We start from the raw sequence: 9,395 nt of genomic DNA on the forward strand, positions 1-9,395 counted from the left end.
TATGAATCTTATGAAACTCATTTAGGACACTGTCAGGCGCCCGCGAACCAACAATTTTCGAGAATTTTGTGGCCAGTAGGTAGACATCTGGCGCGTCATATCTCTAAGAACAAGTCGATTGCATAATACGCCGAATAACTGCTGTACTCCGTTTCATAGGTGGACCAACACGCTATTAAGCAAGTAGCTATAACGTTTTCGATCACCAGTGTACATAGTGGGTGGCTATGTTCGGAGTGTCGAAAAGTGGGTTGCATAGATCAGAGGACGGTGAAACAGCGTAGGTATGTTTATTAATCGGTGCGTTTCCTGAGTTTCCTGAGAAAGGTAGTTGTTCCACTTTCTGCCGCCAGGTGATAATATGGCGTTGCAAGCAGTCAGAATGTGAAGTGTTTCCTGTTTTGACGTCAGTTTACTGTTTGTCACTTGGCGACGTGTGCTTTATTTTTTTAAGTGGCTGTTGGTTCAAATTGCTCTGAGCACTATGGGACTTAACATCTGAGGTCATCAGTCACTTAGAACTACTTAAATCTAACTAACCTAAGGACATCACAAACATCCATGCCCGAGGCAGGATTCGAACCTGCGACCGTAGCGGACTGTTGGTGTAAAGGGTTAAGAAGGTTGACGTTTTCCGCTCGAAACACAATGGCTATTGAGAGAAAAGACCGTGTATCGCTGGTAAAACTATTTTATCAGAATGGCAGTAACAGCAGCACTGCATTGCGCGAATATCGCCGACAAAGCAGCTGCAAAGAGAACTCATGTCAAATAGGGTACAGAACTGATCAAGAAATTTGGAGCAACAGGTGAATTATGTAGTACAGCAGGGAGAGGGACGTAGCCCATTCCCGTGGCAGATGATGAAGTTGCTGTAGCTACAGCCGACAGTGCAGACCATCTCTCTTATTCTATAGCCAGTGCTCGAGCTGTCTCCCAGTAACTCCCTCTCACCTGGTCAACAGTACAAAAGATTTTTCGACGCGTTTTACACTACTATCCCCACAAGATTCAAAATGTACACCAAATGAAGTTCCAGCATTGGCTACAATGCCGTGCGTTTGCCCTTCGTTTTTTGTCACACATGGAAATGGATGACATGTGGCCGGAGAATATTCTTTGGGCGGACGATGCACATTTTACTGTTCACGGTGCCGTGAATGCGTATGTGACAGTGTGGTGTGTCTTCACTATCTACTTCATTCTCGACCAGTTTTTCTTCGAAGAAATGACATCTTATCTGCACGTTATACTGACCTCTTTGTGCGTCACGTGATTCCAGGTTTGCAAGAACGCAGCTGTGTCCACATCACTATTTTCATGCAAGATGGGGCGACACCGCATGTCGCTTGCAAGGTGAAATATTTGCTGAGAGAAACCTTCGGTAACGACCGATGATTCTCTAGGCAATTTCAAGATGTGTGGTCTTCCTGTTCCCCCGACCTAAATCAACGTTACTTCTGGTTGTGAGGATATCTGGAAGATCGTATCTATCAGGGATGTATCCGAACTATTCCTCGTCTGAAGATTAGCGTATGACGACATATCGCTCTGATCACACTGGATATGCTGTGAGTAACTGCCGACCATGCCGTGTTACAGATGCAGCATTTTGCTGAGTCAGGATGCTTCACTGATCACATGTTGTAACTTGTGACCATAGCCTCATAAACGTGCCAGGGTCACCGTTATCATGTGTTTGATCGTTTCTCTCCTTTTCCTGTTCACACATCAAATTCTGACTGCATACAGCGCCATATTTTCACGTAGTGGCAGAAAGTGGAACTATTGTTTTTCAGCACAATCCGTGAGCGCACCGGTTAACGAACATACCTCCGATGTTACGGCGTCCTGCGATGTATACAGACCGCACAGCAACACTCGCACAGCCTCAGTTTAATTATAACCACAAGGTATGATTTGCGAAACATGGATCTAAAAAAAGATCGGACGAGGTTTCTGAGAGCTGCGTAAGCTATTGTTTCAACATTTCAACAGGCGAAATCATACGACCACGGCGGCGAGTCTGCTGCTTCAGAGGGGGCGGCAGGCGAAAAGGCGCTCCCGTGACGTCAGTGCCGGCAGCGTCCCCTCAGCAGCGGGGAGGACTATTTGTGCGGCAGTCGTTAGCCGCGCTCGTTAGCCAAAGTCGCGACCAGCTGCCCTCAAAGCGCGCCGTCCACTGAGGACCGGCGGCATGTGGCCGAGAAGTCTGGCATCCGGCGAGAGTCGTCGCGGAGGAGCAAAGGCTAGGTGTTTCCCTGTGTGGCGTGACCTACAGAGCTGACCACACCACTAAATGAAATCTTAGGAATCTTATTAATGGGTACCAGCCGATTGCAACTGGAGCTGGTTTCATAGAAGCAGTTGTCTGGCGGAGATGAGTCGAAACAATTGGTCGTGAGTAGGGCGCACGTAAAGCAGCAGCCCAACAGCCGGGAATCCAGCTGAGTTCTGCAGCTGGTGGATGCTGAAGGACATATGGTGTCGTTTTTTCGTTAAAAATGAAAAGTGATTAATCTGCGGACAGTAAGTAATTAAAAACAGCCAGTCTCCAGAAACATCCAGCAGGAATAAAGATTTAACTTCCATGTGCCCCATCTGAAGAGTCTGAAAAATTTCCAAAACTACTTAATAGGAACATTTATATGGTGTTCGGAAATTCCCGCTGCAAACTTCTAGGACTTGTAGAGGGGAGCGAGTAAATAATATTTTGAACAGGATATCATATCCGGAATCGTATCGTTCCGTTGAACGACGGTTTCAATTCAGATGTTTAATTCATCCACTTCCACTTGAGAAACGGAATTAGGCGTGACGCAATTATTAGGTAACATTGTTATTAGGTAACAATTCGAAAGGAAACATAACGAAATATCCATTTATCACTCAAGCACATTTGTTTGTGTTAACGCTTAATACATCGCGTACTGTACGTACAGAACAGTACTGATGATTAAAACAGCGGCTCGATGTGGCGACCACCAACGTTGTTACAAATATTATACACGTCATCAAGTCTACCCTACTTCATACCAGGACAAGCAACTCTGAGACTTGTCTCTTTCTCTCAGAAGACGTGTACGCGTTACACATCTGAACTGAAACCGGCGTGGAACGGAAACTGTTCGTTTCCGGACATGAGTTCCTCTTCCAAATATTACGTAGTCACTCCCCTCTGCATGTCCTAGAAGTTTGCAATAGTAATTTCCGAATAAGTGCCGCAGTGATAAGGAATACCACTCAATTCATGATAAGAAGATTGCAACACCGCATTGATACCAATGGTCATCACTTCGAACACCTTTCGCATTCGGGAGGACGACGGTTCAATCCCGTCTCCAGCCATCCTGATTTAGGTTTTCCGTGATTTCCCTAAATCGCTTCAGGCAAATGCCGGGTTGGTTCCTTTGAAAGGGCACGGCCGATTTCCTTCCCAATCCTTCCCTAACCCGAGCATGAGCTCCGTCTCTAATGACCTCGTTGTTGACGGGACGTTAAACACTAACCACCACCACCACCATCGAACACCTTCTGTAAATGGACGTTCATGCCACCTTTTTGACCTTCGTTGACCTTCAAAGAGGTTATGTTCCACATCATTGGATTCGTTTCGACAGCCGCTATTAGAAAAGAAGTACCAAACTATAGCATCCCATAAAAAAAAAGTTGACCTTCATATCTCTGAAGCGACCCCACTTAGCAACAAAGAACCAACGTCATATTATGGCCCCCGTTGTCCCATGCAACATTTGTCCCACAAACTTTTCACCTACTATAATACTTTCGGAGTTATTCTAGGTGACGATAATTAGTGACTCGCCCATATATCCTCGGAAGGATTACGGGGCGTCTACCATACTCCACTGAGCAATAAATGAGGTCTGGGTATGTTACCAATTATGCCTTTGTCTCACAAATTACGTACAAAATAAAACACCACTGTATCCTCAATCGTTTGTATAAAAAGAACTGAGATGTCCAACAAGTTCCGAAAACAAAGTGGAGAAAATCATTCAGCCCGTCGTCCTGAGTGCTTTCCACTGGATTTTGAGAGCTTGAATAACGTGTATGCCTCCGGTATTGATACCTCCCGATAGACTTGCCTTCCAAGTTCAAACGCTGGTAGTTTCCTTTGAAAGGACCTTCTCGGTCACTATAAATAAGATTCAAAGACAAACGTTAAAACGGGCACCCCACGTTTATCGCACTGAGAGCTCTAGGTTGGCTGCTTGCGTATATCGAGAGCCATTAGTCTATACACGTACAGGGAGGATTACAGGTCTCGGAACGTTGTTTACACAGGCGTATTGCTGTATATTTCTGGCTCTCTATACACGCGAGGCAATTATGGTCTTGTCAGAGCTAAGCATGTTGCAAACTCCCTTTTTGGCACATTTTGTAATTCATTACCGCGTAAAAATGTTTTCCGTGACGTAAATGAGGCAGTTACGGGTCACATGAATTCTCTCAGTTTTTCCCATCGTCTCAATCCCAGAGATGACTTTTGTCATGGCGCATGCGCGTGGATTTAAGGTAAATTGTGAGTCTGACTTGCTTCTGGGAGGGACAGTAGCTCTTAGGTACCCAAACATTATAAGCAAAGAGACAATCCACTTGCATAGAGAAGTGTGTATCAAACTTGAAAAATTATGAACATAATAAATAAACTACACAATACTACAGGTTAAATGGTTATAAAGCTAAGTTTGTTGAGGGAGTGACATTGGCTGAGAAACTGTTAAACTGAGAATTTTCCATTATGTAAAGTGTAATTTCTCAACGCTACGAAACAAGTCAAATGCACAACACTCTCTGCAAATGGATTGTTTCTTTGCTTATAATGTTTGGTTACCTAAGAACTAGTATCCCTTTCGGATACTAGTCAGTTGTTTCCTGAAAAGGGCCCAATACGCAGAAAACTGTTTTGAAATCAACGAAAATCAGTAAAACAAAAAGAGTATACTTGTTATTCAACCTTAAATATACGAGTATGTCCACTATTTCTCGTGTTTCTTTTCTGCAAACTACATAAATTTCTCCGTAGAGGTAAGTGCTCGTTAGGACCTCCTACACCAAATTCCTCCAGAAAGATTAAAGGAAAGACCCAGGACACGCTTCTCTACAAACTGCGGCGCCCCTGGCCGTCTTATAATTATGACACCCTATCCTTTGTCCTTTCGGAAATACTGCAGCTAAGCTCATTATAACGAGAATCTTACGGCGGAACTCTAATGAGCGAAGATGCAATATTGTGTATCAGAATAATTGGCCTCTATGACTTTTACCTTCGCAGTTTCTTACGTTATTTATACTTCAAAAGAAACTCATTAAAAATTTCGGCAGTCCTTTTATCCGGCTCAGACGGCGCAGTGACTACCAAGTTACGTGGAGTCCTCCCCCTGAGTGACTGTATTTACCCTTGGGCGACACACGCCCTCGCTTCTGCGGGCTTCGGCGACCCTCTGTTTGGTTAGGCGGTTCCCCATACGTTTATGGAACGCCGGTCTTCGGCCTCCATATTTGCTTATCATCTCACGTGTTTAAGTCCCTTCACATTGTCCCACCCACCCGTCGTCTCTCCTGTCCTCCACTTTTCACACACACACACACACACACACACACACACACACACACACACACACACACTGATGAGGGAAGTAGGGTCGGAAAGGATGAAGAGATGGTTCAGATCGTGGAGAGGATTAGAGATACTAAGGGTCGCAGAAAATTAACAAGGAATTTTTCTGTATATATTATAGTAGATGGTTGGTTGGTTGATTTGGGGGAGGGATCCAAACATCGAGGCCATCGGTCCCATCGGATTAGGGACGGATGGGGAAGGAAGTCGGCGGTGCCCTTTCAGAGGAATTATCCCGGCATTTGCCTGAAGCGATTTAGGGAAATCATGGTAAACCTAAATCAGGATGGCCGGACGCGTGTTTGAACCGTAGTCCTCCCGAATGTGAATCCAGTTATAGTTCTTCCTCTTACTTGTTTTCACTATAACACGCCTAAATAAACAACTCAATATAAACATTTCCAACCGCGGCAATGTCTTCTTTTTTTCGCTCCGTAATAATTCTCATCCTGGATCAAAGATTTTTTGTGCACGTTTTCATAGCTCTATGAAACACAATTATCAGATTCTGATAAGATTTCAAAGTCGTGCAAAAACTGACAACGTGGTTTAGATGTCCAGAAATGTAATTTTTTGTACTTAAGAAACCGAAAAATCGTAGTGTCCTATGACTACAGTATCAACGAATCAGTGGAATCGGTCAACTAATACAAATACCTGGCGGGAACAATTTCAGAGATGTGAAATATTATGATCACACAGGCTCTGTCGTGGATGAGGCAAGTGGTGGACTCCGGTTCATTGGTACAACACTAGGGAATTGCCACAATGGAAATTGCTTACAAAACACTCGTGCGACCCATCCTAGTGTGTGGGATCCGTACCAAATACGACTAGCAGGAGATATTGAACGCACAAAGAGACGGGCAGCACCAATCGCAGAGGTTTGTTTGACGAATGTATCAGCGTCATGGGGGTGCTGAAATAAGTGATCTGGCAAATCCATGAAAGTGTATTTATTAAGTCTCAGAAACCAAATTTACGACGGGACGTAATAGATTTGGGCAAAAAAAATCGATTTTTCAAAAATATTTTATTAATCTAATGACTTTAATCTATGTTGTGTGCAAATTTTGTACGGGTAGCGGCATTAACGATGCCTTGAAAAATTTTTTAACTCTGCGCTGGCAGTCATGCATTGGTTATGGGGACTTTTCTTCTTTCAAACCTGCAACAGATTTAAAAAAAAAAAAAAAAACATATAATACTTCAACAGAACGAATGTGTTGGCCATATCCAAAAGAGGCCTCTTGGTAGGCTTCGTCGCTTTCTGAAGGAGAAGAAAGATGAAGTGTTTGGGGATGGAAAACCACCAGCGTGGAAAGGCAGGCTTACTCTGAAAAAAAAAAAAAAAAGGCTCTGAGCACTATGGGACTCAACTGCTGTGGTCATCAGTCCCCTAGAACTTAGAACTACTTAAACCTAACTAACCTAAGGACATCACACACATCCATGCCCGAGGCAGGATTCGAACCTGCGACCGTAGCAGTCGCACGGTTCCGGACTGCGCGCCTAGAACCGCGAGACCACCGCGGCCGGCTTACTCTGAAAGAAACGGACTCTCTTCAGGTATTTTATGGGAGACCTATTTGGAAAAATACAAACAATTTAGAGGCTTTAAGTGAGATGTGAGAGTAAATATTTTTTTCACAAACTGTTCACTGACCAAACACAAATGTACAATCTGCGCCCGAAAGACGATTGGTGTAACTACAACAAAAGAAATTAGAAGAAATTAGACGTATTCACATAAACACTTATTTCCTGAGACTGTTATGAGTGCAATTAAGCCCTTGTTCAGGTTTCTTGCAAACCTCGATATACTAAGGAAGGATCTTCGTGGGAAAACACACAATACAAATGAAAGCCTCAGTATTTAATTTGGATTAGATACTTATAAAGGGCATTCTACAGAATTGATGTACTTAAACAATTGTTTATGGTGCAGTTTTATATTTTAATGAGGGAAATAATGGCAGCATTGAAGTGATGAAGAGAGTTGGTATAGAACCGGGTGTGTTTACGACAAAAGCATTTTACACGATCGATGAGAGCAGGGTCAAGGAAATTGGCAGAGCAGTGTCTTACCTACAAATACAGGCCAGACATATTGATAGGGGAGGGAAGAGAAACCTGGGAGGGGGAGGAATATCAGTATGGAGGATTTTAAAATTGAGTTAAGCTTTTTACCTGTAGAAGTATGAAAAGAAAATATTTGACACACGTTTTCTTGATTTTAAATTTTTTGCATTATAAGAAGCCTTTTCCTTAAAAGTATACGCGCTAATGCTACAACATTTTCGGGAGCTGTTTGAAACATGTTGCTGTCTCATTGGAATTAAAAAATACAATATCCTTCGATCACTTTCTGGGTTATGGGATTGTATACAGAAAAAACTTTATTTTGAATGTGCAAAACTCAAAACTCTGTAAATAATAAAATTTTAAAATTTTTAACATAAATTAGTGATTGTACTTCAGTGGTCTTATAACCTTAGCTCCCCGCAATAAAGTTCTGGTTTTATATAAAAAGACAAAAATAAAAAAATAATATTTGTGGCAAAAAATTAATTCTGGGTCTTTTGCTACACTCATCCATTAATATAAGTTCTTATTCTTTGCAGATGCAAAATTTTAGATCAGTATGTTAGTAACTATTGCTGTAATGATCTTTTTAAATACATGTTCTTACATTTTTGGTACATTCCCGCCCCCCGCCCCCCAATATACTGCAACCTCCCATGTATCACTCCAATAGGAATCGCGAAGATGAAGATTAGATTAATTACAGAGTGAATAGACGCTTTTAGGCAGTCGCTCATCCCACACTCCATACTTGAATGGAATGAGTCCAATATCAATATTAGAAACAATTGGAAGTACGCTGTTTGTTTCCATACATTCTTACACTTCATTTCATCAAGAAGTCTTATTTCTTTTTAATCATTATCATAATAGTAGCTCACTGTCCGGCGTTGCCCAGGTACGTATTTATTTCAGTTCCAGTAGTCCATCTCCTCCTTTCTCCCTGTGTCTGTCTATCTTCTCTGCCCCCTCTCTGTCCATCTCCTCCTTCGACTTCTCTCTCCCCATCTCTTCCCGACCCTGTCTCTGTCCATCTCCTCCACCCCCCCCCCCTCTCTCTCACACCATCTCCTCTTTCCTTTCTACTCTTCCTCTCTCTTCCTGTCTATCTCCTTCCCGTTGCCTGTCGATCTTCTCTTCTCACTTTCTATGTGCCGTAAAATCATAATTTTTTAGGTACATTCAGCAGTATATGTGGATAGTGTTCGCTAATTGTCTTGCGAAAATAGTTAGTACCAAAGCTGTAAAAATTTAAACGTCATGACGTCATGCCCCATGAGAAACTGAACAGCGAAAATTAAATCCGGATATTCTCGCGTCGTGACCTTTACTCGATTTTCAGTCCCACCCGTTTGATAGATATGTGGTTCCTACCCCCACATCGATTCTTTCCAGACAATAATGTAACGTTCTTTTAAAATAAAAAGTTTAAGATTGCGCTGAATGAACGTATGAACCGTGGAATGGATACAAAACTCGAATTATCGTGTATGTTTCCAGAATGAGATTCTCACCCTGCAGCGGAGTGTGCGCTGATATGAAACTTCCTGGCAGATTAAAACTGTGTGCCCGACCGAGACTCGAACTCGGGACCTTTGCTGTAAGGCTGTGAGTACCGGGCATGAGTCGTGCTTCGGTAGCTCAGTTGGTAGAGCACTTGCCCGCGAAA

The sequence above is a fragment of the Schistocerca nitens genome, chromosome 7, assembly GCF_023898315.1.
Source record: "Schistocerca nitens isolate TAMUIC-IGC-003100 chromosome 7, iqSchNite1.1, whole genome shotgun sequence".
NCBI classification, from domain to species: Eukaryota; Metazoa; Arthropoda; class Insecta; order Orthoptera; family Acrididae; genus Schistocerca; species Schistocerca nitens.